The sequence below is a fragment of the Bombus terrestris genome, chromosome 2 (genome assembly GCF_910591885.1).
Source record: "Bombus terrestris chromosome 2, iyBomTerr1.2, whole genome shotgun sequence".
Lineage (NCBI taxonomy): Eukaryota > Metazoa > Arthropoda > Insecta > Hymenoptera > Apidae > Bombus > Bombus terrestris.
In genome coordinates, this window is record NC_063270.1 from 3,232,185 (window position 1) to 3,241,088 (window position 8,904).

The 8,904-nt window shown below is 29.6% G+C and overlaps 1 pseudogene; it reads right to left on the reverse strand.

Moving 5' to 3' along the window:
* Window positions 1–353: 353 nt before the first annotated feature.
* LOC125385986 lies at window positions 354–1,496 on the reverse strand (annotated as a pseudogene).
* Window positions 1,497–8,904: the final 7,408 nt, after the last annotated feature.

Consider the following 8,904-nt stretch of genomic DNA (forward strand, 5'->3'; position numbering starts at 1 on the left):
TATATTGTAGATTTTGTAAATATTAAAAATTAATAAAATTAATTTTTGTTTTATTAAAGTTTTAATAAAATAAAGAATTAAATTTATTATATATATATATATATATATATAATTAAATTTATAAATAATATAAATAAATTTTTAAATTTAATATATATATATATATATATATATAAATAAATAAATAAATTAAATTTAATTATTGTTAATATTAAAAATTAGTTAATTAATAAATTTTGAATTTATAAATATATTTATAAGGATTAATATATTAAAAGTAAATTAATTAAGTTAATAGAAAATTTTATTTCTATAATATGATTTCAAATCATAAACTTATTCAAGTTCATTAACTAATTTTTTAAAATTAAATCTCATATATTATTTATATGAAATGATAAAATTATATATAAAAAATATATAGAAGTAAATAATATATTTAAATTGGTGTAAGGATATTCAATTATTTGTCCACCTAATCAAGTTAATATAATAAAAATGTTAATAAATCATCAATATATAAATTTATTAATAAAGTAGAATTTATTATTTTTTAATTTATTAATATTAATTAAAGGGATGATATATAAAATAAAAATAGATATAAATAATATAATTACACCTCCTAATTTATTTGGAATTGTTCGTAAAATTGAATATGCAAATAAGAAATATCATTCAGGTTTAATATGAATTAGCGTAATTATAGGATTTGCTATTTTAAAATTATCAGGATCTCCTAATATAAAAGGTAATTGTAAATTAATTAATATAAATATTGAAAATGTAAAAATAATAGTAATTAAATCTTTAATAGTAAAATATGGATGGAAATTGATTTTATAAATATTTATTTTTGAATGGATAGGATTTGAAGAACCTGTAATATGTAAAATTATTAAATGTATAAATACTATTAATAAAATAATAAATGGTAAAATGAAATGAAATGAATAAAATCGATTTAATGTATCATTATTAATTGAAAATCCTCCTCAAATTCATTCAACGGTAAATTGACCAATATATGGAATTGCTGAAATTAAATTTGTGATTACTATTGCACCTCAAAATGATATTGGTCCTCATGGTAAAACATAACCTAAAAATGCTGTTGCTATTGATAAAAATAAGATTGATACACCAATTGATCATACTTGAATTAATTTAAATGAGTAATAGAATAAATTTCGTGCAATATGAAGATATATAATTAAAAAATAAAATGAAGCTCCGTTTATATGAATTAAGCGAATTAATCATCCTGAGTTTATATCTTTTATAATATTAGAAATTCTATAAAAAGCAATGTTAATATTAGGGCAATAATGTATAGATAAGAATAATCCTGAAATAATTTGAATTATTAAAAATATTCCTAGAATTGAACCAAAATTTCATATATAATTAATGTTGATTGGTGTAGGTAAATTAATAAATGATAATGGTAAATTTAATATATGAGTTTTATAAATTATAGAAATTATTTTTTTCATTTTTTTGTTCGTAAGTTTTTATTTTTAATATAACAGATTTTTGTTATAATAAATAATATTAAAATTAAGAAAATAATAATTATTAATAAAATTAAGTAATTTGGTTTATAATATAAATTTTTAATAATTTTAAATATATTATTTTTGTAAAAATTAAAATTTAAATGTTTAAGAATAATTTTTATTTGATAAATTTGCAAAATTATAATTAATAAAATAAATGAATTTAAAATTAATATTTTATAAGTATTGTTTTTTTTTTTTATTTTATTGATTAATCTAATAAAATAAGAAAATATAATTAAAATTCCTCTAATGAAAATAATTATTAAAATGTATAAATTTTTTGAAAAATTTTATTTTAAAATTAAAGTATTAAAAGTTATATAAATACTATATAAAATTAAATAAATTAATTGTTTTAAAGGTGAATTGAAGATATTTATATAAAAATAATAAATAATTAATATTAAATTAATATTTAAATTTATGTATATAATAAGATTAAGAATTAATAAAGTTTTCATTTTTTATTTTTATTAAGATTTTGTTATATTAATATTATAATTAAATCTTTAATTTACAAAATTAATGTTTTTATTAAACTATAAAACATTTATATTTAATTAACAAAAAATAGTTTAATTAAAATAATAATTTTGGGGATTATTGATATTTAAAAAAAAAAATTTTTTTTGAAATTTAATATTATTTATATATATATATATGTAGTATCCAAATGGGTCTTAGAGAGAAAGGACAAGTAATGATGTTTTGATTTAATATATATTATTAAGAGCAACGAAATGATTACAATGCGGTTCTACGTTCTATTCTCGCATGCGGCTTTCTGCTTCCCAACTCAAGCTCTGCCCACTCCGTACACTCAACACGCTCTCCACACTCTCTACACTCTACACACTCTGCACACTCTGCCTTTTCCCGTTCTTCGGAATAGGTATCCCGAAACCCCCGTGATCAAGGTCACGCAGCCTTTTCACGTAAACTGTCCACTTAAAGGACCCAACGGTACATTGATGCTAAACGGTACTTTGTTTACAGTTCGGCCGATACCTTAGGCCTTTTGGCCCCGATACTACATATAATATTGAATTTATTTTAGATTATTTAATTTTTAATATAGTGTTTTTAATATTAATTGTTGTATTAAATTATAGAATTTATTTTTTAAGATTTTTAATTGGAATTGAATATTTAATTGCAATAATTTTATTTTATTTATTATCAATAGATTATAGTGGATTTTTATATTTAATTTATTTAATTTATTCTGTATGTGAAAGAGTATTAGGATTATCATTATTAGTAAGAATAAATTATGAATATGGTCATCAAAAAATTAATTTTGTGAATTTAATATAATGAATGAAGTTTTAATTTTATTAGTTGTAATATTTTTGATAAATTATATTAATTTTTATATTTTGAGAAATTTAATATTTTTAATAAGATTATATTTTTTAAAAAATATTAGATGAATTAAGTGAATTAATATTGTTGGAGGTTTAAGAAATAATAATTATTCTAATTATTTAATTTTAATAATAATTTGAGTATTTGGAATAATTTTTTTAAATTTAAATGAAATAAGAAAAAGTTGTTTAATATTAAGATTAAGAAATTTAAATTTGATTATTTTAATTTTATTTATTTATTAATATCTTTTTTAATTAAAATTCCAATATATATATATTTCATGGATGATTAATTAAGGCACATGTAGAAGCTTCTTTTTTTAGATCAATAATTTTGGCTTCAGTAATATTAAAATTAGGAAGATATGGAATATTACGATTAATTTTAATTTTTAAGAATAAATTTATTAATTTATCTTATTATTTAATAATAATTAATTTATTTGGAATATTAATTTTAAGAATAATATGTTTATTTCAATTTGATATAAAATTAATTATTGCTTTATCTTCAGTGATTCATATAGGAATTATATCTATAGGAATATCAAGGGGTTTGAAAATTGGTTTATTAGGAGGATTATTAATAATAATTTCTCATGGATTAGTTTCTTCAGGTTTATTTTATTTAGTTAATGAAATTTATAAACAAACTAATAGACGAATTATTTTTGTAAATAAAGGATTAATTAATTTAATACCTTCAATATCAATAATATGATTTATAATATGTGTATATAATTCAGGAGCTCCAATTTCTTTAAATATAGTAAGTGAAATTTTTTTTATTAATAAGATTAATTATATGATATAAATATTTATTTATATTTTTATTTTTTTTTTATTGTTTATTTAGATTTATATATTCAATTTATTTATATAGATTTATTCAGTTTGGAAAAATTTATAATTCTAATATTAATTTAATAAATAGAAGTTTATTAAATTATTCAACTTTAATTTTACATTTATTACCATTAAATTTATTTATCTTTAATTTATTTTTTTATTTAAATAGTTTAATTAAAAATATTGAATTGTGATTTCAATGATATATATGTCGGAGATGAAAGAACGCCGAAGCTCCTCCTTGGATTCGCGGGAATACCGCAACTCTGTAACTTGGATTAAACAAATGCCGCTCCGATTGTTCGAGATTTATGATCATGAGCTTGGGCTCGAGGCGACAATCAGTCGCCGAACGTAGCCGCGGTCAAAGGGATGAACGTTTTATCTAACAAAGGCACAGAGTAACTCTATACCTCTCCTTAAAAGAAATAGTCGTAGCGACACGTGGCAGTAAATACTTCAATAGTTTCTATCCCGCGGCCCGCCACACGCAGATTTTGTCCTCCGGGTAAGATGATCGCCGGGTATCGGCATGCCTTTGTGGCGTATGTTTAGCTAACGTGAGGACCCGCTATAGATCTTAAGATTTAGTCAAGCGAAGTCCGTCAAATAGACTTTGTTGCAACTACGGGAAGAGGAGTTCCGCCTGGGCAGGCGACCTAAACGGACGTGCGAAACAGTGCTCCAGTGAAAGTGCGGCAAGAGAGAAGAGAAAGGGACAAAGTTAACGCCAAAAATAGACAAAACGTGGAATCATGCAGATTCCACCAATAAAAATAATTAACTCCGGTGAAACATTTTTCATAAATAAAGCTACAGACTCTACATATGTAGAGAAAAATGATGATATTATGGAAACAACACAATCCGACGGGGAGCAAAACATGCCAATACACCAGGAAGAAAGCTGGACGGTGGCAACCTCCAGCAAAAAACGGAAGGTAACCCCGCTCGCAAGCGCGAGGAAAATTGATACATATGAAAAAAAACAATGGCTACAAGATATCAAGCTGCACAATCCATTCAGCACACTGCCAGAAGAGGCAGCAACGGACCCAACGGAAAGTCCGACAAACCGTACTCCCAAACCACCACCGATATACGTAGACGCAAAAATAATTGACCCCCTCATCGAACTACTAAACAACATCGCAGGGAAAGACAACTATATCATCAAACAAATAAAAATAGACCAGGTGAAGGTGCAAACCAACACCCCAGAAACATTCAGAAAAATTACAAGATCACTAAAGGAAAAAAATGCAGCATATCACACTTTTCAGCTCAAAACCGACAAAAGCTACAAAGCAGTAATCAGGGGACTACACCCAAAAACAAATACTGGAAAAATAAGTGAAGAACTGGCAAAAATCGGACACCAGGTAAGGTCAATAAATAACATAAACAAATACGATACCAAACAACCATTACCGCTATTCCTGGTTGAACTAGAACCTAAAAACAACAATAAAGAAATATACGATATAGAAAAATTACTAAACACAATAGTAAAAGTTGAGCCACCCAGATATAAAAAAGAAATCCCACAATGCATAAGGTGCCAACAATACGGACACACCAAAAACTATTGTAATAGAACCCCGGCATGCGTTAAATGCGCAAAAAATCATCTCACGACACACTGCCCATCCACGGGAAAAATTGAGGAGGTTAAATGCTACAACTGTAACGGAAACCACCCAGCCAGCTATAAAGGATGTGAAGTAAGAAAACAATTACAACGTAAACTGTTCCCGCCCCTGCGAAGCAGAACAATCACTAACACACAAGCCCAACAGGACAGCACAAATCCTGAAATAATTCCAAGTACAGAGCAAGCTACAAACACCAAACCTATCAGCACCAACACCATTGGTAGTCTAAGCTATGCTCAAGTAACCAACCAACCAACACACACACATAACCAATACCACAGCAATAGTAACAACGACACTGCAGAAATCAAAGAACTGCTCAAACAATCCATAAAGAACACCGAAATGCTAACCAGAATGATAAGCGAACAAAATGCAGTACTCAAACAGCAAACCCAACAAATCACAGTCATGCTACAACTAATTACAAACGTGCTAAGCAAAAAATAAAAACGGACACTCTAAAAATAGCAGCCTGGTACTCAAACGGCCTACAACAACGGGCCCTCGAAACTAAAACATTCATATACAATAATAATATAGACATACTACTTGTCTCAGAAACACACTTCACTACAAAAAGCTATTTGAAAATACCATACTACACCATATATGATACCAAACACCCCTCAGGAAAAGCTCACGGAGGGACAGCAGTGATAGTCAGAAACGATATCAAACATTATCTTCACAGCCAAGTTAACAAAGAATATTTACAAGCAACCACTGTTACAGTTCAAACTAGCAGCAACTACTTCCAGTTGTCAGCAGTATACGTGCCTCCGCGACACAAAATAACAACACAAATGTGGGAAGAATACTTCCAGGACCTAGGGGACAAGTACATCGCAGCGGGAGACTACAACTCAAAGCACACGCTCTGGGGATCAAGAAACATTACACCTCGAGGTAGAACACTGGAAAAATACATTAGAAATAATAACCTCAATATATTATCCACAGGAACACCGACACATTGGCCGACTGACCTGAACAAAAAACCAGATCTTCTGGACTTTGCAGTTACAAGGGGACTAAACACAAATAAACTAAAAATAACACCCAACCTCGAGCTCAGCTCCGATCATACACCCATAATAATTGAATACGGAAACAAACCAATTCACTATAGCAAACCAGAAACACTATGCAATAAAACCACCAATTGGCAAACTTTCAAAGAAATAATAGAAAGCAAAATAAACTGCAACATCCCGTTAAAAACTCCTGAACACATAGAACAGGCAGTAGCAACATTGACAGCAACTATTCAGGAAGCAGCAAGGACAACCACTACTCCCGAACCAACCAGCAGACAAACAATAACAATCCCGCAAGAAATACTCGACAAAATCAAAGAAAAAAGAAAAGCAAAAGCAAAATGGCAAAAATACAGAACCCGAGAAAACAAAAAACACTTAAACAAACTTGCAAAGGAAATAAAAAACAAAATAAAGGAGCACAACGATAACGAATTCTCAAAGTTCATAGGGACACTCTCCACACACGAGAACACCAACTATTCACTATGGAAAGCCACGAAAAAAATAAGGAAGCCAATAATACCCGTCCCGGCAATCAGAAAAGCAGATAACACATGGGCAAGAAGCAACGAAGAACAAGCTGAAGAATTCTCCAACCACCTCTACAACACATTCACACCACACATTACCAACAACAGCAACCTCAAAAGTCATACGGAGGAGGATCCACAAACCACTGCTACCACAGCCGACAAGGAATACACCATACCTACAACATCGGCACAAGAAATTAGAAACATAATTGATAAAACAAAAAACAACAAAGCGCCAGGAATCGACCTAATTAATGGTAAAATCTTAAAAAACCTTCCGCCAAAAGCAATAAGACTAATAACAGTAATATTCAACGCAATTCTAAGAATTCAATACTTCCCCAAACCATGGAAATTAGCACAGATCAAAATGTTACATAAACCAGGCAAAGACCCGCACCAAACTGCATCTTACAGACCAATATCACTGCTTCCAGTATTTTCCAAAATACTGGAAAAGATAATATACGACCGCATAAAACCAATAATAGAGACAAAAAAACTAATACCGGATCACCAATTTGGTTTCAAAAACAAACACTCCACGATAGAGCAAATGCACAGGCTTATAAACGAAATAATAGTAGCACTAGAAAACAAGGAATACTGCACAGCCCTCTTCATAGACATAGAGAAAGCATTCGATAAAATTAACCATGAAAGTCTACTACAAACAATTAGGAAACAATTCCCGGAGCAAATACACCACTTAATAAAATCCTACCTAAGCTGCAGAACCTTCGTAATAAAAATCAAGGACACACATTCTCAAGTTAAAGGCATCAAGGCCGGGGTACCACAAGGAAGCGTCCTAGGCCCAATCCTATACACATTATACACGGCGAACATACCAACAACTACCAACAGCACAGTATTGACATTCGCGGACGACACAGCTATACTAGTCAGGCATACTAACCCAGAAACGGCAGTCAAAATACTACAAGAACACATCGTAAAAATAGAAAATTGGCTACAAGAAAAACAAATAAAAGCAAACCCCAATAAATGCAACCATATTACATTCACGCTACGGAAAAAGACACCACCAAACATCCTATTGAACGGCACGCATATAACGCAAACAAAGCATGTCAAATACCTAGGACTCCACTTAGATCAAAAACTCACCTGGAAACTACACATCAAATCAATAGTAGAAAAAATACAGAAAACAAGAAGACAAATGCATTGGCTAACAAGCCGAAAATCCAAACTAAGCACAGAAAACAAGTTAAAAATATATAAAACGATCATAAAACCAATCTGGATGTACGGAATACCACTATGGGGGACGGCAGCAATGAGCCATATAAACAAAATAGAGGTAATACAGGCTAAAATCCTCAGGACAATAGTAAACGGACCTTGGTACGTCAGAAACGAAGATATACGAAGGGACCTGGGAATGCCAACGGTCAAGGAAGAAATCAACAGATACTCCGAGAAATACAAATTAAGAATAGCAACACACATAAACCGGCTAGCTGCGGAAACATACAAAATCACAAATATGGACAGAAGACTAAAAAGGAAGCACCCAGCAGACCTTATAAAGGACATAACCTAAGAAACACGAGGATGGTACCCCGCTGGGGGTAGCCACCAACATGCTAATTTAACCGTTAAAAAATTCCACCAAATGTCCAAATTGGACAAATTGTGAATTTTAATAAATAAATAAATAAAAAAAAAAAAAAAAAAACTACGGGAAGATAGGAGAAACCTATCCTCCACGAGCGTTGCCCCCCGTCAACAACCTCCCCTCAAGGGCGACCAGCATCTCTTTCAAAACGCCGATATGGAGATCGACCAATTAGCAATAGCGCTAATTTCCCTCACCTTTGGAACGAAAGCTTTCTTTGACGAATCCGAGGATCTCATGTCCTTAG